Source organism: Sapajus apella, unplaced genomic scaffold (assembly GCF_009761245.1).
Source record: "Sapajus apella isolate SASKATOON/1434 unplaced genomic scaffold, GSC_monkey_1.0 scaffold6, whole genome shotgun sequence".
Taxonomy (NCBI): domain Eukaryota; kingdom Metazoa; phylum Chordata; class Mammalia; order Primates; family Cebidae; genus Sapajus; species Sapajus apella.
The window spans coordinates 46,630,756-46,654,122 of record NW_022436946.1 but is presented as its reverse complement, the minus strand read 5'-3'; the positions used below and the strand labels follow the sequence as shown (position 1 = coordinate 46,654,122).

The 23,367-nt window shown below is 35.0% G+C and overlaps 1 long non-coding RNA gene across 1 annotated transcript; it reads right to left on the bottom strand.

The window, feature by feature from the left end:
• Window positions 1–4,188: 4,188 nt before the first annotated feature.
• Window positions 4,189–22,322, bottom strand: LOC116549062. Its single transcript, XR_004267696.1, has 3 exons — window positions 22,290–22,322; window positions 20,728–20,729; window positions 4,189–4,333 (listed from the first exon to the last, which is right to left on the bottom strand). It is a non-coding gene; the product is annotated as an uncharacterized LOC116549062 (long non-coding RNA).
• Window positions 22,323–23,367: the final 1,045 nt, after the last annotated feature.

Here is a 23,367-nt window from a genome sequence, read left to right as displayed (position 1 = left end):
TGTATTTTGGCCACTTCTATATTTAGCACTTATCTACTTTTAACATTTTTAAATCTATTTTTAATAGACAAGTAAAAATTATACATATATAGCATCTAGCATACCAAATGAATATTTGAATAATACTACAGTCTTGTTCAATTTTATTTTGGTCAGATTATTTTAAATAAAAAGTTTAAAATTTAAAACAAATAACATTTTTATGAAGAAAAATTTATTTTTGAAAACAAACATTAATGCAAAAGTGATTATTTTTAATGACTTTGTCAATCCTTAATTTCTGACTTAGTAAACAACAGTATATTCCTAAAATCTTCTTGTGCATTCAATTTGTTAAAATATGTTGCTTTGGTTGATTTACATGATGAAAACCTAGCTTAATTCAGATATGTACTTAGAAAAGAAAGAGAAATTTAATGGCGTTTTCAGGTAATTGTGAATATTTTTGTTGGATACTATACCAAAATTCAATGTGATATTTTTTTAAAGATTACTTTTCTGTGATATGGAAACTGAAACCGTATTAATGACAATTATATAATCTGTTACATTATAGTCTATTTGTCTATTTTGGACATTAAATTCATCTTTTATTCATATGATTTTTGTAACATTGTATTATTATTACTTGTAAAGTATTAGTTCAGACTGTTCTCTGGCTCTTCTGAAAGTGTATGCATGTCAGCATACAAATCAAAAATAACATTTATCAAGATCACCACCAATTTTTTCAGTATAGTCTTTAATTATCCAGACTCTCATAAGCTCATGGTAGTAGTTTTGATTCCCCAATAGCCAAGTCTGAGCAACCATAGTGTTTCTGTCAGCGATTCTTTCAAGTAAAAAATGATATCTATGTGAAGGAGAGCTAGTTCTGTTGCAACTAAAGCAATCACAATAGTGCTTTTTCTTGAGACACCATGTTATTTTGGCATGATCGAAGTGCTATGTGCAAACTTTCATTATGTTAAACAAAATATTTAAACAAATATTGTGCCCATGTTTACATAAAAAGCCTCCTAATTTATGAGTCCAATATATAACAATTAAATAATTTTTCTCATTTTCTCTTATAAGATGCTTTGCTAAAATAATAATCCTAAGAATATATATTACAAAAGAGGGTGATTTTTCAAGAGAATAATGTAATACAATTTGAAGTTGATACCGTTTTGTTAGTGTTGCCAAGCATAAAAACAGAATTTAAAATACTAGAGGAATGAAATAATTATAATTAAATCTATTTCACTTGTATAATTAAGAATTATTTCAGCCAAGATTTTGAAAGAACATAGTACACAGTAAGATATTTTACTCTCTACAGAAAAAGAATAAATATTGCTACAATGTTTGCTTGTTGAATAGATGTGTAGAGAAAAGAAAAACAAAGTACAGTTGCACATTTGTATCATATAAAATTAGAACATGCATATGAAAAATTGAGTAGTCTAATTTTATAAAATATACATAGTTATATATTTACTTGAGGTATTTTAACAAATAAAGACATTCTTATTTTGGGAATTATAGGATTCATATTTTCCAAGACAGTGTTCAATTTTATACAAAACAAAAGTTTCACACAGACTTGTTAGTAAAAATATGACCCAATGGAGAGATCCAATATGGCTGAATAGGAATAGCTCAGGAGTGCAGTTCCTAGGGAGAACAATGCAAAGGGTTAGTGATCACCATATTCCCAAACAAGTTTTACTGCCCACAGACCAGAAGATTCCCAGGCCAAAAAGCACCATGAGTGTCCAGCATGGCTGTTTCAGCTGGTGCTGCAGGTTTCCACACAAAAACTCACACAAATCTAGGCAGTCCTTTCACTGATGCCTGGAACTCCTGGGAGACAGAGCCACCCATTCAACTGAAAAAGAGGGGGCTGAAACAGGGAGCCTGGTGATCTGGCTTGGCAGGTCCCACTCCTGCAAAGACCAGCAATCGGAAACACTCTGGATTAAGAATTTTGCAGCAAGAGCAGCTGGACCCGGGATGGTCCAGCTTCGTGGGAGGAAGGGTGTCTGCCATTACCAAGGCAGTCTAACACTACCGAGGCAGTCCACCATTACCAAGTCAATTCACAATTAATGAGGCAGTTCACCATTACTGAGTCAGCCCACCATTACAGAGGCAGTTCTGATTGTGCCTCTGTAAACAAAACCACACGTAAGTTTACACAGCAGCTGGGCAGAGCCTGCAGAAGCTCAGCAATGCTTCTGCTGGCAGAACGTGACTAGACTACCTCCTTACTGGGCAGGATATCTCTGAAAATAGGCAGCAGCATGTCAGGAACTTATAAATAGAGTCTCATCTTAGGTCAGAACACCTGGGAAAAGAGGCAGTTATGAGTTCTGCTGCAGCAGACTTAAATGTATCTGCCCAGCAGCTCTGAACAAAACAATGGAGCTCACAGAACAGCACTTGAGCTCCTATGAGGGACAGACTGTCTCCTCAAACAACTCCTTGACCCCTCTATATCCAAAGAGACACCTCATATAAGAGTGCTCAGGCTGACATCTGGCGGATACCCTTCTGGGATGAAGAAAACAGAAGAAGAAACTGGCAGCAACCCTTACTGTTCTGCAGTCCTTGCAGGTGATCCCCAGGCAAGAAGGGTCTGGAGTGGACCTCCAGCAGTCCTGCAACAGAGGGGCCTGTTAGAAGGTAAACTAAGAAATAGAAAAAAATAGCTTCAACATCAATAAAAAGGACATCCACTCAGAGTCCCCATCCGAAAATCAACAACTACAAAGACCACAGGTAGATAAATCCATGAAGATGGAAAGAAACCAGTGCAAAATGGAAGAAAACACCAAAAACCAGAATGCCTCTCCTACTCCAAGGGATCACAACTCACCAGAAAGGGAACAAAGCTGGATGGAGAAAGAGTCTGATGAATTGACAGAAACAGACTTGGGAAGGTGGGTAATAACAAACTTCTCTGAGCTAAAAGAACATGTTCCAACCCAATGAAAAGAAACTAAGAACCTTGAAAAAAGGTTAGATGAAATGCAAACTAGAATAAGCAGCTTACAGAAGAATATAAATGACTTGATGGAGCTGAAAAACACAGCAGGAGAATTTCGTGAAGCATACACAAGTTTCAATAGCTGAATCAAGCAAGCAGAAGAAAGGACATCAGAGACTGAAGATCAACTCAATGAAATAAAACAAGAAGGCAATATTATAGAAAAAAGAAAGAAAATAAATGAACAATGCCTCCAAGAAATATGGAATTATGTGAAAAGACCTAATCTATGTTTGATAGGTGTACCTGAATATGATGGTGAGAATGAATCCAAGCTATAAAACACTCTTCAGGATATTATCCAGGAGAACATCCCCAACCTAGTAAGACAGGCCACCATTCAAGTCCAGGAAATACAAAGAACACCACAAAGACATTCCTCAAGAAGGTCAGCCTCAAGGCACATGATTGTCAGATTCACCAGGGTTGAAATGAAGAAAAATATGCTAAGTGCAGCCAGAGAGGAGGGTTGGGTTATCCACAAAGGGAAGCCCATCAGACTCACAGTGGATCTCTCAGCAGAAACCCTACAAGCCAGAAGTGAGTGGGGGCCAATATTTAACAACCTTAAAGAAAAGAACTCCCAACCTAGAATTCCACAACCAGCCAAACTAAGCTTCATAAGCTAAGGAAAAATAAAATCTTTTACAGATTAGCAATTGCTGAGAGATTTCCTCACCACCAGGCCTGCCTTACAAGATCTCCTGAAAGAAGCACTAAACATGGAAAGGAACGACGAGTACCAGCCACTCCCAAAATGTACCAAACTGTAAAGGCCATTGACACAATAAAGCACTGCATCAACTAATGGGCAAAACAACCAGCTATCATCAAAATGGCAGCATCAAATTCACACATAACAATATTAACTTTAAATATAAATGGGCTAAATGCCTCACTCAAAAGACACAGACTGGCAAACTGGATAAAAAGTCAAGACCCATCAGTGTACTGTGTTCAGGAAATACATCTCATGTGCAAGGACAAACATAGCCTCAAAATAAAGGGATGGAGGAATATTTACCAAGCAAATGGAGAACAAAAAAAACCAGAATTTACATTAGTAGCCTCTGATAAAATGGACTTTAAACCAACAAAGATCAAATGAGACAAAGAAGGGCACACATAATGGTAAAAGGATCAATGTAACAAGAAGAGCTATCAATTCAAAACATATATATACCCAATACAGGAGCACCCAGATACATAAAGCAAGTTCTTAATGACATACAAAGAAACTTAGACTCCCACACAATAATAGTGGAATACTTTAGCACTCCACTGTCAAACATTAGACAGCTGAATGAGATGGAAGATTAATTAACAAGGATAACCAGGACTTGAACTCAGATACGGATCAAGAGGACCTAATAGACATGTGCAGAACTCTCTACTCCAAATCCATGGAATATACATTCTTCTCAGCACCATATCATACTTACTCTAAAATTGACCACATAATTGGAAGTAAATCACTCCTCGGCAAATGCAAAAGAACTGAAATTATAACAACCATCTTCTCAGACCACAGTGCAATCAAATTAGATCCCAGGAGTAAGAAATTAACTCAGAACCACACAACTTCATGGAAACTAAACAACTGGCTCCTGAATGTTGACTGGATAAACAATGAAACGAAGGCAGAAATAAAGATGTTCTTTGAAATCAATGAGAACAAACACACAACATACCAGAATCTCTGGGACACATTTAAAGCAATGTCGAGAGGCAAATACATAGCAATAAATGCCCTCATGAGAAGCAAGGAAAGATCTAATATCAACACCGTATCATCAAAATGGAAAGCGCTAGAGGAGCCAGATCAAAAAAATTCAAAAGCTAGCAGAAGACAAGAAATAACTAAGAACAGAGCAGAACTGAGGGAGGCAGAGACATTAAAAAACCCTTCAAAAAATCAATAAATCTAGGAGCTGGTTTTATGAAAACACCAACAAAACAGATAGATTCCTAGCCAGATTAATAAAAAAGAAAAGGGAGAGGAATAAAACAGATGCAATAAAAAATGATAAAGGGGATATCACCACAGATTCCACAGAAATACAAACTACCATCAGAGGTTAGTACAAACAACTCAGTGAACATAACCAGTGAACCTGGAAGGAATGAATAAATACCTGGACACTTGCACTCTCCCAAGGCTAAACTATAGGAAGAAGTTGAAACCCTGAATAGATCAATAACAAGGGCTGAAGTTGAGGCCACAATTAATAGCGTACCAACCAAAAAAAGTCCAGGTCCAGATGAGTTCACAGCCAAATTCTACCCTAAGTACAAAGAGGAGCTGGTACCACACCTTCTGAAACTCTTACAAACAATACAAAAAGGGGGATTCCTTCCCAAATCATTTTATGAGACCAACATCATCCTGATACCAAAACCCGACAGAGACTCAACAAAAAAAGAAAACTTCAAGCCAATATCCATTGTGAACAGCAATGAAAAAATCTTCAATAAAATACTGGCAAACCAATTGCAGCAGCACATCAAAAAGCCATCCACCCACAATCAAGCAGGCTTCATCCCAGGGATGCAAGGCTGGTTCAACATACAAAGGCTATAAATGTACTCCACTATATAAACAGAATCAAAGACAAAAAACACATGATTATCTCAATAGAGGCATAGAAGGCCTTCAACAATATTCAACAGCATTTTATGCTAAAAACTCTTAATAAACTAGGTATTAATGGAACATTTCTCAATATAATAAAAGCTATGTAAAACAAACCCACAACCAATATCACACTGAATGGGCAAAAACTGGAAGCTTTCCCTTCGAAAACTGGCACTAGACAAGGATGCCCTCTCTCACCACTCCTTTTCAATATAGTATTGTTTAAGTTCTAGCCAGAGCAATCAGGCAAAGAAATAAATGGGTATTCAATTAGGAAAGGTGAAAGTCAAATTGTCTCTATGTGCAGACAACGTGATTGTATATTAAAAGACCCCATCGTCTCAGCTCAAAATCTCTTTAGCTGATAAGCAAATTCAGCAAAGTCTCAGGATACAAAATCAATGTGCAGAAATCACAAGCATTCCTATATGCCAATAACAGGCAAACAGAGAGCAAAATCAAGAGCGAATTCCCAATCACAATTGCTACAAGGAGAATAAAATACCTAGGAATACAGCTAGCAAAGGAGGTAAAGAACCTCTTCAGGAAGAATTACAAACCACTGTTCAAGGAAATAAGAGAAGACAAAAGCAGATGGAAAAACATTGCATGCTCATGGTTAGGAAGAATCAATATTGTGAAAATGGCCATAATGCCCAAAGTAATTTATAGATTCAATGCTATCCCCATCAAGCTACCTATGATCCTCTTCAAAGAAGTGGAAAAAGCAACCTTAAACTTCATATGGAACCAAAATGGAGCCCACATAGCCAAGACAATCCTAAGCAAAACAAACAAAGTTGGAGGGATCAGGCTACCTGACTTCAAATTACACTACAAAGCTACAGTAATCAAAACAGCATGGTACTGGTACCAAAACAGAGATCTAGACCAATGGAACAGAACAGAGGCCTTGGAGGCAACACCACACATCTACAACCATCTGATCTTTGACAAACCTGAAAAAATAAGCAATGGGGAAAGGATTCCCTGTTTAATAAATGGTGTTGAGAAAACTGGCTAGCTATGTGCAGAAAGCAGAAACTGGACTCCTTCCTGACACCTTACACTGAAATTAACTCTAGATGGATTAAAGACTTAAACATAAGACCTAACACCATAAAAACCCTAGAAGAAAACACAGGCAAAACCATTCAGGACATAGGCATAGGCAAGGACATCATGACTAAAACAACAAAAGCAGGCCGGGTGCGGTGGCTCAAGCCTGTAATCCCAGCACTTTGGGAGGCCAAGGCGGGTGGATCACGAGGTCAAGAGATAGAGACAATCCTGGTCAACATGGTGAAACCCCGTCTCTACTAAAAATACAAAACATTAGCTGGGCATGGTGGCGCGTGCCTGTAATCCCAGCTACTGAGGAGGTTGAGGCAGGAGAATTGCCTGAACCCAAGAGGCGGAGGTTGCGGTGAGCCGAGATCATGCCATTGCACTCCAGCCTGGGTAACAAGAGTGAAACTCCGTCTCAAAAAACAAACAAACAAACAAACAAACAACAACAACAACAACAAAAAAAACAAAAGCATTGGTAACAAAAGCCAAAATAGACAAACGGGACCTAATTAAATTCCAGAGCCTCTGTACAGCCAAAGAAACAATCACGAGAGTGAATCAGGAACCAACAGAATGGGAAAAAATTTTTGCAATCTACCCATCTGACAAAGGGCTAATATCCAGAATCTACAAAGAACTAAAACAGATTTATAAGAAAAAAACAAACTCATTCAAAAGTGAGCAAAGGGTACGGACAGACGCTTTTCAAAAGAAGACATATATGAGGCCAAGAAACATACGAAAAAATCCTCATCATTATGAGATATCACCAGCCAGATACAGGTGATGGAGGGTTGGCTGGTCATTAGAGAAATGCAAATCAAAACTACATTGAGATAACATCTCACACCAGTTAGAATGGCGATCATTAAAAAATCTGGAGATAACAGATGCTGGAGAGGATGTGGATAAATAGGAACATTTTTACGGTGTTGGTGGGAGCATAAATTAGTTCATTCATTGTGGAAGACAGTGTGGTGATTCCTCAAGAACCTAGAAATAGAAAATCCATTTGACCTAGCAATCTCATTACTGGGTATATATCCAAAAGATTTTAAATTATTCTATTAATTATATTATAAAGACATATGTACACATATGTTCATTGCAACACTGTTTACTATAGTCAAGACGTGGAACCAACCCAAATGCCCATCGATGATAGACTGGACAAGGAAAATGTGGCACATATACAGCCATAAAAAATGATGAGATTATGTTCTTTGTAGAGACATGGATGGATCTGGAAACCATCATTCTCAGCAAACTGACACAAGAACAGAAAATCAAACACCACATGTTCTCACTCATAGGCAGTGTTGAACAATGAGAACACATGGACACAGGGAGGGGAGTGTCACACACAGGCCTCTGTTGTGGGGGGGCTAGGGAAGGGACAGCAGGGGGTGGGGAGGTTGGGGAGGGATAACATGGGGAGAAATGCCAGATACAGATGATGGAGGGTTGGAGGCAGCAAACTACATTGCCATGTATATACCTATGCAACAATGCTGCATGATCTGCAAGTGTACCCCAGAACCTAAAGTACAATTAAAAAAATATATATATATATATATATGATTCAGTGACATTTTTTATTCTTAAATAAAATTGTTTTTAGAAAAATGAGTGTGTTAAACCAATGACTGTATAAAATGTGTAGCATTTTAATAATGTATTTCCATCATAAATTTTTGTTTTTGTCAAATTCCAATGCTCAAGCTTTAGTGCCATGGTTGTTGTATTTTAAATATTTAAATATGAATTTTGTTCATCTTACTTTAAGTATATACATAAAGTTTTCATAAATGTAAAAGCAAGAGCATAATTTAGTAAGGAGTGAAATGTTCAAATCTTTATTTAATCATTTCAATAGTTATCAAAAAGATTGGAACTTTTTTCAGATACTATGTTATAGGGAGTAATAGATCAATGCTTTTGCTGAAAACTGGAAAAAGTGAGAGAGCTTATTAAATTATATATTTAAAGTCATGAGCAATGTGTGAAAGACCCACTAAAATTTCACAGAGGAAATTTCTATTAAGAGATTAAATGATGACTGATAGGCACTGGTTTTTATTTACCTCATTTTCTGGAATTATTTGCCAATTCTTCCCACGGGCTGAGAACAGAAATTTGGCCAGTAAATAAAATGCTACTGGAGAAAATAAAGATATCCAGCCTATTAGAGGTTTTTAAGCCTAGAGTGACAAAAATACAAGTAGAAGGGTTTCAAATACACAAATGGTTTTTCAACAATACTTTTGTTGATTTCAAAGGCTATGCAGAACACTAAAGAGTCAGGACCAAAGTTCCTATGATGCACAAAATAGATTAAAAGACATAGTATTTCAACATGAAATGAGGAGTCAAAAGTATATAGAATATTTTTAGTTCTCACACAGGAGTTGAGAGCATGTGGTATGTCTATGCATGTAACACACTCATGTGTCCCCAAATATGTAAATTATTATATGTCAATAAAGAGATAAAACTGCATAAAGTTTTTTAAAGCACCTAGCAATTATACTAGAATTAAATCAAATATCTAAAATTATAAACTCATTTTACAAATGATATAAAAATCCAAAGATCAAGGTCATCCAAGAAAATAATGAAGAACAATACATTTAGGGCTTAAAATAGTAGAACTCAAGACCTATTTTTAAAATTCAATTATAAAAACTGTATTTTGTTGCAAGGATAATAAATTTTTAAATGTATCATAGTATGTAGATTCAAAATACCTTCCTCCAACTTATCACCCTCACCTAACCATACACAGTACCAACTGATTGCTATAAACATGTGTGTGCAAGTATCTTTTCATATACATATATAAATATATATACATACATATGATATATATATTACAGTTGCTATATATATAGAACAATTTCTCTCTCTATATATATATGTATATATGTACACATATATATTCACACACAATGGAATACTACTCATCCTTAAAACATAAAAAGGAATGAATTAATGGAATTCACAGCAACCTGGATGAGATTGGAGACAATTATATATATATATATATATATATATATACACACACACACATATATTTACACACACACACACACACACACATATATTCACACACAATGGAATACTACTCATCCTTAAAACATAAAAAGGAATGGATTAATGGCATTCACACCAACCTGCATGAGATTGGAGACAATTATTGTAAGTGAAGTGACTCAGGAATGGAAAACCAAATATTGTATGTTCTCACTCATAAGTGGGATCTATGTTATGAGAATGCAAAGGAATAAGAATGACACAATGAACCTTGGGATCTCAGGCGAAAAGGGTAGGAAGTAGATGAGGGCCAAAAGAAAACAAATTGGATGCAGTGTATACTGCTCAGGTTATTGGCGCACCAAAATCTTACAAATCACCTGTAAAGAATTTACTCATGTAACCAAACACTACCTGTTCCCCAATAACCTATGGAAATACAATTTTTTATGAGAAGAATGTCATCTACTTTCAATATTTATGTGTGTGTATGTGTATCCACGTGTTTTTTAATGTAGTCTGCAAGTTTCTGATTCAAAATGATAAAAAATGAAAATATGTCATTAGTTCTAGCACCCCCCACCAAATTATTTATTTTGTAAAAATCTCTTTTACCCACTGTTCACTGAATCAAGATAAAAAATACTCTTGTGATGATGAATACTTAGAACTACAGTCTTCATGGAGTGATTTTGTGCCATGGCTGAATGAAGGGGTAGAAGCAAAGCCATTCATTTGTGCTACCCTCCCAGATATATAGGAGAGATTAATATTCACCATAATATTAATCTGTACTCATGAAGGTTCTTTGAGAACACCTGCCAACAGTGAGAAATGTCATCCTTTGTATTAACTATCTTTTATAGTACACTACTTCAGAGCTCATAGTAATCATTATAAATGATGATCAAAATCTTTCAACTGTAGCAAGGTACAAACCCATTAGACAAATTTTATGGAAGAATTGCAGCCGATTTCCTCTTCTGTAAAATTTTCAATCATAATTCTTTCATTTTTGAACTGTTTTTATTCATTGTTCAACAAGTATGAAACAATAGTTTAATATACAGATCATTTTACATCTCTGTTAATTGAAATCTTTATATTATATAAAACTTATATTTTGGGTTTGAAATACTTTTGTCACATAATGCCATTAAGTAAACAATAAAGTTTGGAATTTCATTTGTTACAGAGAGAACACTTTATATTGTTTCTAAGACACCTATCCAAAACAGAAACATAACTAGGGCATATAAAACATTACAGTTTTCCATGTTTTCTTTTGCTATTGCTACATCTCACCTCTGATTTCATGGCGTGATAAATTACTAAGGATCACGAAAACATAATGGTTTCGAGAGTCATAGATTTACACAAGTACACCATTTTTCACTTTCTCCTTGGACACCCAGCTGCTTTATCCTTAACCTACACTCAAACAAATCAATTATATATTATGTACATTATACTATCACATCACACAACTAACCGATAGTCTCTGCCCTGAGAGTGTGTGTTAAGCCCACTCTTCTTTGCATCTATTCAGAGTCCCTGATCTGAATCATAGCTTCAGTCATGACTGTCTTTCTTGCCTATTTCTCTTACTTTGCTACAGTCTATAATCACATATGGTTTTGACATTTAATATTATTCAGAAAAAAAAGTCATATTTCTCATGTAAAATTAATGAATGAATTAATTAATTCATATACACATGCAAGATTGACTGCTTCTACAGAACTCAAAGTATAAGATAACAAATATAATGCTTGTATCATGTGCTATCATTTCTTCCTTTATGGTATTTTTGCCCATACAGAGTTAGCTTAAATAGAATATATAGTAAACATAGGAGTCTGGAAATAAAACCATCATAATATGGTAAAATAAGAGCATCCCGCAGGCACAAAGATTTCTAAGGTAATATATGTGTAATGATATACATGAACACCATGTTAGTTGCTGCGTATGTTTTAATCATGGTAACTGTTCAAATCATTGTGATAAGATACATATAAATCAAACAAGTGTTTATTATCCTTAGGACTTTAAAAATGTATTTAAAAACAACTATCTCATTTTATTTTTGCTTAATGTTGTTACCTATCTCAGATTGAATTTGTTTCTTTCTTCTGAATGATCCAGTTTCTTCCTAGTATTTCATGTAATTGATACTGGAGGGAACAGGGAAGTGCTGGGTAGAGAAGGGCGGGTTTCCTGGTGAGGGCTCCATCCTTGGGCCTATGCCCATGGACCTAAATGAGAACAGGCACTCATGTTTTCACTCCCCAATGTTGCATTTTCCAAGGTCACTCTAGCCCTCCACGCCCCTCATTGTGTGCTCATATAAGCCCAAGGGCCTTAGTGGCCACACAACACAAAAGCGGCAGAGCGCAGCAGTGCAGCACCCAGAGGAGAAAAGAGGCATCTGAACATCAGGAGGAGTTCAGCCCAGAACCCAGAGGAGAAAAGAGTCATCTGAACATCAGGAGGAGTTCAGCCCAGAACAGCCAAACTCCACCTTCCCACTCCAGCTCCCCATTCCGCTGAAAGACACCTCCGCGGATCAGAAAAGTCTCCGGGTTCATTGCCTTTCAAACACTTCATGTGACTTTATTCGTCCAGGACCCGGACAAGAATCCGGGGGCTTAACACTCAGCCAGCCCCAGGGAGCAAGGCTAAAGGGACACATTGTAACAGACGTCCATTTGGGCTTCAGGAGTCGCAGACTCCCACCCCTAGACACTGCCCTGGGCCTGGAGCCCAGAAGTGCTTGCCCGGGATTCCTACACCTGCCAGTCTGATCTCAGTGGCCAGAGAGCCGTACCCATGTTACACGTCCTGTGAGGGGGACCAGGGAACTCTCCTATTTCATGATATGCATGTGTATAACTGTGTTTTCTTGCCCTTATGCTACAGTTGAGAGGCACGGCCTTAGGTTTTTTAACCCATCCCATCCAAACTTATTCTAATCTAACATTCAAGATACCTGGGCTTTCCAATTTAGAATGAGCTCAATGTTTTCCATTTCCCAAAAATCTTATTACCAATCATTTTCTTTTTTCTTTTTTTTTTTTTAATCACATTCTTATTCTAAAAAGCATGTATATTTTAAGGTAGATACAGTCCTCCCTCACCCTGAGGGATTGACTCCAGGACCTCTCAGGAATGCCAACCTTCATGGAGATCCAAGTCATTGGTATAAAGTGGTATAGTATTTATATACATATCCTACACACATATTCCCCTATACTTTAACTCCAGATTGCGAATAACACCTAATATGATGTAAATGCTATGTAAATAGTTGTTATACCATATTAAGAAATAATGACAAGAAAAAAAGTTTATACATGTTTAGTACAAATGCAATTTTTTTCCCAAATATTTTAGATCTGGGATTGGTTGAATATATGTAGGTTGAACCCACAAGTACAGAGGGTTGTCTATGCTGATTTTTATTTTTCAGAGTATCATAGGTTATTCTATTTTTAAATAAACTGTACCTCTCACTATATCTCTCTGTTATATTGAATATTTACTTTAAAACTTTATGCAGAATTGTGTCCTCTGAAATGTGTCCTTGAAGAAAAGGGCTCTGTGTATCTAGATTACTATATATGCAAGAGAGTCCATTAGCTTATGGGGATCATTAATAACAAACACTTAAAAATAAGGAAACCACAACCCTTTCTAGGGGCTCTGAGCTTCATAAACATTGAGTAATATTAATATACTATTGGTTTATAAACACCAGAATATGTAAAATATAGTAATAAATCCAAAGCTGAATGAACAATAAATTAGGATTGATAATATTATATCATGAAATATATCAAAGGAATATAAAGGAATCATTTTTTATTAGAATTCCAATAAAATTTGAAGCCCTTAAGATTTCTGCATAGTGCTTTGTACAGATAAGTGCTTAATATTTTTTTCTGTTGATTGAGCAGTTGCATTCCTCATAAATGCCTTCTGATCTTTTGATAACTGTCCTCATATAAAGGCTGATTTCACTAATCACACATTTCATCACTTGAATTCCTCCTTATTTGCATTTTATGACTGACTTTTCATGCCCATGTATTTACATTTAATTACTTCTTATAAGCCCTATTCCATACTTGGTAAGGCATTTTGCATAGTTAGTAAACAAATTCGTTAATATACAAATATCAGCATGTAAAACATCTATTTAAAATGAAACAAATGTGTAGACTCATTGAAGGAGAGTCTACACATTTAAAGTGTTTTCTTCCCATTGTTATCCAGGCTCATTTTCAGATTTTTACCTCCTCGGTGATGCCCAAAGCATCCTGCCAACATGCAATTGTTTTTATTATCTGATTAGTAGATATAGCAACTGCCAGAAGTTGCAGAGAAAGGCTAGAAACTTTGAGAGGAGAATATTGTTTTACTCAGTCCTAGCATAAGCACAAATAGTGCTTATGTGAAACTGCTTCCTCTAAAACTTGAGCAAATCTGTTTCCAAATGTTGCTCTGAATTATACTTTATCTTTCCATTCAGTGGGTTATAACTAAGATATGTCTGGAAGACTAGACTGGTTTTTCTAATTTGGGCTGTTTCTGGTTCCTGAATTGGATTAACAAGAGGTGATAGCTTTCTTCTGCCTTTTGTCTTGTATAAGTTAGTGTTTTATTGTTGCCATAGAAAGTTATCAAAAATTTAGCAGCTTGAAACAACACATTGATTATCTCACAGTTCTGTAGGTCAGAAGTCCAGCGTGAGACTCACAGGCCTTAAGATCATGATGTTGGCCACATTGTCTGTCTTAATGAAAGCTCTGGGAATGGACCCAATCCCAAACTCATTGAAATTATTAGCAAAATACAGCTTCTTGTGGTTAGAAGGCTAAGGTCTCTATTTCCTTGATAGCTGTCCGCTGATGATCAGTCCTGGCTCCTTGGGGCCTCTGTCCATGCTCTGCAAATGGACTCTTGCATCTAAGGGCCAATAAAGGCACACTGAGTTCTCACGCTTAAAATCTTTCAAACTTTGCCTTCTGCAGCATTTCACTAACTTCCCTCTTCTTCCACATCTCTCTGTTTTTAAAGGGCATTGTAACGAGACTGAGCCCAGCTGGATTATACAGCATTACCTTCCTAAACAAAGTCTATACCCTTAATGACTGCTGCAAAGTCCCTTTGTCATGTAATATTATGTATTTACATGTCCCAGAGATTAAGACATGGACAGCTTTTAGTGGATTCAAACTACCATACTAACATTGTATTAACGTGCTTTAAAATTTGTATCCATAGTGTAGAGAAATAAAATATTAAAGTATTGATAGGAAAAAAATTATCTAATTATACTTATGTCTTTACTAAGTTCAGCTAGGACCAGGCATGCACTACCATGCAAACTAATTTTAAAAAATAATTGTTTGTAGAGGTGAGGGTCTTACTATGTTACCTAGGCTAGTCTTGAACTCCTGGCTTCAAGGGATCCTCCTGCCTTGGCCTTCCAAAGCACTGGGATTACAGGTCTGAGTCACCATACTCAGGCTATAGTCATAATTTAATTAGTACAGTCAGGACTTAACATGCTACCATAATTGCATGTATTTGTATGAATGTGCCAAACTTTATTGCTTCATAAATAATAATCAGTGTTTGTATAGTTATCTTGTAAACAAACCTTATTAGAATTTATACTTTCTCTCCTTCCTTGAGAATCTTATTTCTGTTAGTTTCAAAGTAATCACTCCCTGTGGGTTTACATTTCATGATCCTTATATACCAAATTCAGGCCACTCAGAGCCAATTCACATTTCTTTGAGGTCAGTGCAATACTTTTACAATAAAATTTAATGTAACTTACATTGCATAAAGTGTCACATCCTTTTCTCTAAAGTGATTTATGACTTAAAAAATGTTTTTGACTAATCCTTCACTAGGTAAAAACAATTTATATTTTAATCACATTTCTTCATAGCTAAGTTATATTCATTTATTAAATAGCATTTTTCATGCCAACCCCTATATTAACATTATATGCCAGAAAGCATTTTTATATTTATTAACCATTCTCCAATTTGTTAAATGTATGAGACAAATTTTGAGTTATACAAAAACTTAAAATCAAGAGAATATTGAGCATAATTTGTCATTTTGAAAGTTCAAACTATATGCATTTCACAGAAAATTATGGACACATACACTTTATGTTATAAAATATCTTGTTTTGTAAAACATATAATTTTGTATAATTTCAATGTACTCTCTTGATGTATTACTACTGATGCTTCCTCTATTAAACAGTAGCTATGTTTTCTCCTGGATTATTATACTGTGGTATCTCAGTATCCATGGGGGAGTTGCTCCAGGTGCTCCTCCGGATACTTGAGCTGTATATGCTCAAGTCCCTTACATAAAATGGTATAGTATTTGCATATAACCTATGCACATTGTCACATATACTTTAAATCATCCCAATATTACTTAAATATAATGTAAATGTTATGTAAGCAGTTGTTATACAGTTTTGTTTAAAAAATAATGGCAAAAACAAACAAACAGATTTGACATCTTCAGTATAGATGCTTTGCTATTTTTTTTTTTAATTTTCAGATTGTGGTTAGTTAAGTCCATGGATGTGGAACTCACAGATACAAAATCTTAGCTATACTTTCTCTAAATATTTAAAAATACTGTGAAATATTTTGAAAATAGAATGTAATATTCTAAAAATATTAAGTGCTTAGAATACACACTATTATTAACTTTCTCAGTAAAAATAAATGTTTATGCTATGACCCAAAATTTCAAATAGAATATGACAATTATCCCTAATATATATTTATATATATTAAGATATATACATTTTTTATCACATAGCTTGAAATAAATAATATTTACATTACATTATTTACATATTATTTTTAATATAATATATATTTATTATATACATTTGGGATAATTGTCTTGGGGTAATATATTCTCTTTGGGATAATAATATATATATATATATATATTTTTAAATCACATAGCATATTAGAGGAGAAATCACCTTTTAAAACATTCAGACATTATAAACATAGAACAAAATAACAACAGAAATTTCTTTTTATCCTTATTTTAAAATAATTTTATTATAACTATTTAAGAAATTGTATAATCTTTTAGCATAATTATGAGGGAATGTATTCTCTTCCCTGATCCATAAGGGGGCATAGTTTCAAAGGCAAGAACTTCCCAGCGCCATACCTCCACCTACCTCTCCATCCGGCATCTTAGAGGTCTTTGTTTAAACTTTCTCATGGGAGGGAAAAAAATCAGAGATCATTCATTCCAGCTTAAGTTTAAAGGAACTTCTTTCATAGGATGGAAAAAAAATTGAATGGGACGGGAATTCCTTCCAGGTTAAAAGTCCCCTTCCCCCACGTCGTGGCGGACTCCATATCTGGATCCCCTCCCATGACCTTGTGGGAGCTACTTTTCTCTCTATCCATTTATATCTCCTTTTTCCCTCTGTCTAAAGAAATCACTTTCTGCAAAACTTTTTGGGGTCCAATATTTACTTATGAGTGCATTGCACCCTGTGGGGGTCTCTCTCCCATTCTTGCGTGAGTGAGGGACCAAGGTCCTGGAAGAACCGTCCACCTGGGAGCAAGCTGAGCCTCCCCCAGGTCCGGGAACTCAGTCTCAATTACATTTTTATAATCATGTTGAATAGTTATCATTATGAATTTTAGAATACAAATATAAGATTTGTATATATTGGCTAAAATAGAAATATTTATTTCTGAATGATTCTCTAGTATATATTCATCTTATTTTTTAAATTAAGAGTGCAGAAATATTATTTGATAGGGATTATTTTAATTTTTAGAAAAATTCTATGTATAAAAAACTTTATTTAAAAAATAAAAACAGATTATCCACCATAAAATGTAGTTTATTCCTCTCAAATACATACAATTTGACAAGACTCATAACTTTCTATATATTTAATATTTTATATCAGCCCTAATACACATTTACCTCTCCCTTGAACTATCAAAAAGAAGGTAAATAAGTTAAAAAATACTGTGAAATTTTTAACTGTCCAAGTATTATAATTAACAGGTATTTTATGGGCTGTTTCCCCACAACATCCAACAGACAAATACAGTGATGTCCACTCTCACAGCTTATATTAAACAATGTAGCCATTGCTCTAAAGTACAAAAGAGGAATTCAGTTCAAGTTAAAAAGGAAGAAACAAAACTTTTATTCATACCTGATATCATCGTATACATATAAAATCTAGGGGGAAAAAGTTACTACTAATAACTTTTAAGATACGGCTTTTAAGATAATATTAAGCTCCCAGACGCTGATATAAATATGCACACACATACACACTCAAAATTACCTGTTATTAAAGCATATATATAAAATTTTGAATTTGTTTTTGTTTGCAACTAGTTGGGGAGAGAATAGTTTGTTTAGTATAGAAATAATTCTTGAGTCTAGGAGTACAGACGAGACGGATGGCAGACACGGATATATTCTCTCCTCAGTTTGGCCCTATGGGATGGGTATGGGTATGTTCCCCTATCATAAGTGGGATTGAGTAAGGGGAAAAATGTGGTGCTATAAGTAAAACATAAGCAGAAAATCAGTTTCTTATGCTATCTTGCTCAGGGTCTTTATGTATATTGTATCCCAAATAGACTTTAATGTTTATTCTTCGAACCAGGTCATAGTCAAAAATTGCCAAGTTAACTAGAATTTAGAAGGAATTTTGTGCATTATTCATGTTTTCCTTAACTTAAATCTTTACTAGCACTGTTATTTGGAAGTATAACTCTCTCTTCTTGTATATATGTGTGTGTGTGTGTCTGTTTACGTGTCTGTGCATGCAGCAGTAGGCTGCTTCAAAGAGAAAGTGGTGCCTGCCAGGTCTCTTTAGTGTCTAGGCTCACACCTACCATAGCATCATTTCCACCACATTTCACATTTTATGTCTCCACAGGGTTTTACTGAAAATAAGAAAGTGTAGAAGAACAAGTAAAAGCAATGATGCTTGAAAATTGCTAAAAGAGTATATCTTAAATATTGTCACCATGAAAATAAGTATATGTTAATCTGCTTGATTTAATAATTTCATGATATGTAAATAAACCAAAATATCAAAGAAAAATAAAAGAATAATAGTACTAGTATCAGACACATGTAGGTTTTGTCTTGGCTTTTTTAATGAAAGCTAGGTGATTCTGGATAATGTATTTAAAATCTCTAAGACTCATTTTTCTTTCTTATAAAGTGGGAATTGAAATAGGTCATGTTAAAAAAATTTGAATTGCTTCATTAATAGTGATTCAAAGGCTAGAAAATATATCCTTGTAATATATTTCATTTTAAAAATACTAAAATTAACAAACATCATCAACAAAAGTTTTAGCAAGTTCACAGTTTTCTTCAATTTGGTCTAAACTGAAGAATGTAATCTTCCACATGTTTGAGGTGAGAGCCATGTAATTAGTTACTTAAAATAATGAAGTGGTTGGGGATACCTCAACTTTCCATACAGTAACCCATAAGATTTCAATTAGTCAATGGTCAGCACTGTTATTTTATCTTGTAGGATTGAATCAAAAAAATCATATTAAGTATCATTTATTTAGCAACCTGGACAGTTTTACTATTGTTTAAATTTGAGTCAGGGAATCAGTACCTAAGAGCACACATTGCATTGTGTTTCATTCAGGTATGTGAGTGAACATGTGTGTGTCATTTGTGTGTGTTTATATCTATATCTATATATATATAGATATATATATGTGTATATATGAAAAGTTAGAGACATTTAACATTTTGTTGCTGACATTTTATACATTTACCTTTAAATATTAGAGTACATTCCCAAGAATGTTCTCTTAAATATTTTCACCATGAAAATAAGTATATGTTATTAACAGCACTATAATTATCAAAATCATTAATTACATTAATACAGTACTTTTTATATTAATTGTGCATATTCAAATTTCATCTATTGCTTTATTATTGTCCTGATTAACTATTTTTGTTTTTACAGTGTAAGGCTCAATTCAATCCATACAATACATTTATATGCCACATTGCATTCATCTCTTTTAATCTGTAAGACTTCCTTAGCCTTTCCTTGGCTTCATGACCTTGACATTTTCAAAAAAATTCAGGCCACTTATTTTGTGGAATGTTCCTCAATTTAGCTTTGACTCCTGCTTGCTAATGATTGTATTTAAATGATACACTTTTGATAGTAACATCACAGAAGTGATGCTGTGTCTCTCTTAATGCATCATATTAGGAAGACTTGCTGTCAGTTGGTCCCATTATTGCTGATGGTAACTGATTAGTTGCCTAAGGATATAGCTGCTAGGTAAATCCACTATAAAATTATTGGTCTTTCCTTAAATATGTGTGTGTGTGTGTGTGTGTGTGTGTGTGTGTGTGTGTGTGTAGTTTGGAGTGAGTTACTTTGACAATATTTAAACATCCTGGTTCTCATTAAAAGTTTACTTGCTAGTTTAGCTTCTGCTCTGGATTTTTGTCTTACTCAATTTTTATAATAGCTGCTAAGTGGCGTTGTTTCTAATGCTATAATTTCTTCTACCTATCCATACTTGTAAAAAGTTATTTTTGACTGAACTAGAATAGCTCAATGTGTATCTCCAGGGATGCCTGAAAGTTTGAAACTGATTCTTGGTCAAGAGAAGAGTGAAAGGACTAAGAAATTATGTATAATATTGTGTTTAAAGTTTGAAACTTTCCTAGTGTCACCAGGCCAGTTTGCATATTGCTGGCTTATACCTGGTGTAACTGGTTTTACAGCTTGGCTTGGCCACATGACTAGAGGAGTATACAAGTTCCGACAGGGAATTTGTCGGAAGCTCTTTCAAAACCTAGACTGCTTGCACAAATCATAGTGTTTTCTATGTCAAAAATGAAGCACATCTTGTGGAATGTTCCCAATACAAAGAAATGATCAATGTTTCTAGGTGATGGATATCACAATTACATAGACTTTATCATTATACAGTGTATCTTTGTATCAAAATATCATGTGTCCTATAAATTCACACAATTATGTATCTATGGAAATTAAGCGTAGATTTAATAAAAGAATAATTTTTTGTGTGGGCATGGTGGCTCACACCTTTAATTCCAGCACTTTTGGAGGCTGAGATGGGCAGATCACTTGAGGTCAGGAGTATCAGGTCCACCTGGCCAACATGGTGTAATCCTGTCTCTACTAAAAATAGAAAAATTAGCTGGGTGTGGTGGTGCACTCCTGTAATCCCATCTACTCGGGAGGATGAGGCAGGAGAATCACTTGAGCCCAGGAGATGGAGGTTGCAGTGAGCAGAGATCATGCCACTGCTCTCCAACCTGGGCGACAGAGCCAGACTCTGTCTCAAAGGAAAAAAGAATGATACTGAGGAACTGTACCTGGAAATGTCTCAGGCTAATGATGCTTGTCTGTACAATCTTTTTTTTTGCTGTGCTGTATCTTTTGACTTTATTGAATTTCTTTCACAAATATGCTTCCTAAAGTCTTTTGTATGCTTTTTACTATCTGGTGCTGTCAAATACTATTATACCATAAGAGGGGGCATTCTCTTTTCTCTCATTAGTTCATTTTACATTCATTTTTTTCAACATGGACTCATAGTTACTTCTTAATTACACAACAATTCTGTTGCTATCATTTCTTTGGATGTTAAAATTTCTAAGGTTTAGCTATTGGGAGATCTTTAAAGTTGTTTCCATTATCTTGTTGTCATATATAGAGAAAACAATTATATATCTTCCTCTGCCCATTTTAGATTAATGGCTTAAGCCCCTATACTAAAAAACATATTAAGAAAAGAAGATCATACAAGTGTTTTTTTTTAAAGTAAGTTTTACCTGGCACGGGAGTCTTTATAAGAAAATGAAGACCCTGAAAAACAGTTAAGCCTTAGTGTTTTATATAGCATGTTTAGTGGAAATTGCCCAGTTGTGAAGAAATCTAATAGGGCAAAAAAATATAACCTAGTACTGAAAAACTGGCGGGGGGGGCATTCAGCAAAGCTTATTTAATCAGATTCTTCTCTGAGTCCCTGTTTCTTCAGTGATAAGGACGCCTGTTTTCACCAGTTATGAGGAGGGCACCTGTCATTTGACAGTCTCTCAGGAAACCCATTTCACATGAAAGGATACACATAGGCTCAAAATAAAGGGATGGAAGAAGATTTACCAAGCAAATGGAGAGAAAAAAAAAGTAGAAGTTGCAATCCTAGTCTCTGATAAAATAGACTTTAAACCAAGAGATCAAAAGAGACAAACAAAGGCATTACATAATGGTAAAAAGATCAATTCAACAAGAAGAGCTAATGATCCTAAATATAGACGCATCCAATATAGGTGCACCCAGATACATAAAGCAAGTTACTAATGACCTACAAATAGACGTAGACTCCCACACAATAATAGTGGGAGACTTTATCACCCCACTAATAAGATTACTCAGACCAACGAGACAGAAAATTAACAAGGCTATCCAGGATTTGACCCACACCTGGACCAAGCAAACCTAATAGACATTTACAGAACTTTCCAACCCAACTCCACAGAATATACATTCTTCTCAGCACCACATCAAGCTACTCTAAAATTGACCACATAATTGGAAGTAAATCACACCTCAACAAATGTAAAAGAATGGAAATTATAACAAAAAGTCTTTCAGAACACAGTGCAATCAAATTAGAACTCAGGATTCAGAAACTAACTCAGAATCACCAACTTCATGGGAACTGAACAACTGGCTCTTGAATGTTGACTGGATAAACAATGAAATGAAGGCAGAAATGGAGATGTTCTTCGAAACCAACAAGAACAAAGACACAATGCACCAGAATCTCTGGGATACATTTAAAGCAGTGTCTAGAGGAAAATTTACAGAAACAAATGCCCACATGAGAAGCAAGGAAAGACCTAAAATTGACACCCAATCATAAAAACTGAAAAAGCTAGAGGAGCAAGATCAAAAATCTCAAAAGTTGGCAGAAGACAAGAAATAACTAAGATCAGAGCAGAACTGAGGGAGACAGAGACACAAAAAACCCTTCAAAAAATAAACAAATCCAGAAGCTGGTGTTTTTTGTTTTGTTTTGTTTTTGTTTTTGTTTTTGTTTTTGTTTTTGTTTTTTCAGATCAACAAATAAACAGGCCACTAGCCAGATTAATAAAAACAAAAATAGAGAATTATCAAATAGATGCAATAAAACATGATAAAGGGGATATCACCAAGATTCCACAGAAATACAAACCACCATCAGAGATTACTACAAACAACTCTATGCACATAAACCAGTAAGCCTGGAAGAAATAGATACATTCCTGGACACATGCACCCTCCAAAGCCTAAATCAGGAAGAAGTTGAAACCCTGAATATACCAGTAACAAGGGCTGAAGTTGAGACAGCAATTAATAGCCTACCAACCAAAAAAAGCACAGGTACATATGGGTTCACAGCTGGATTATACCAGACATACAAAGAGGAGCTGGTACCACCCCTTCTGAAATTATTCCAAACAATCCAAAAAG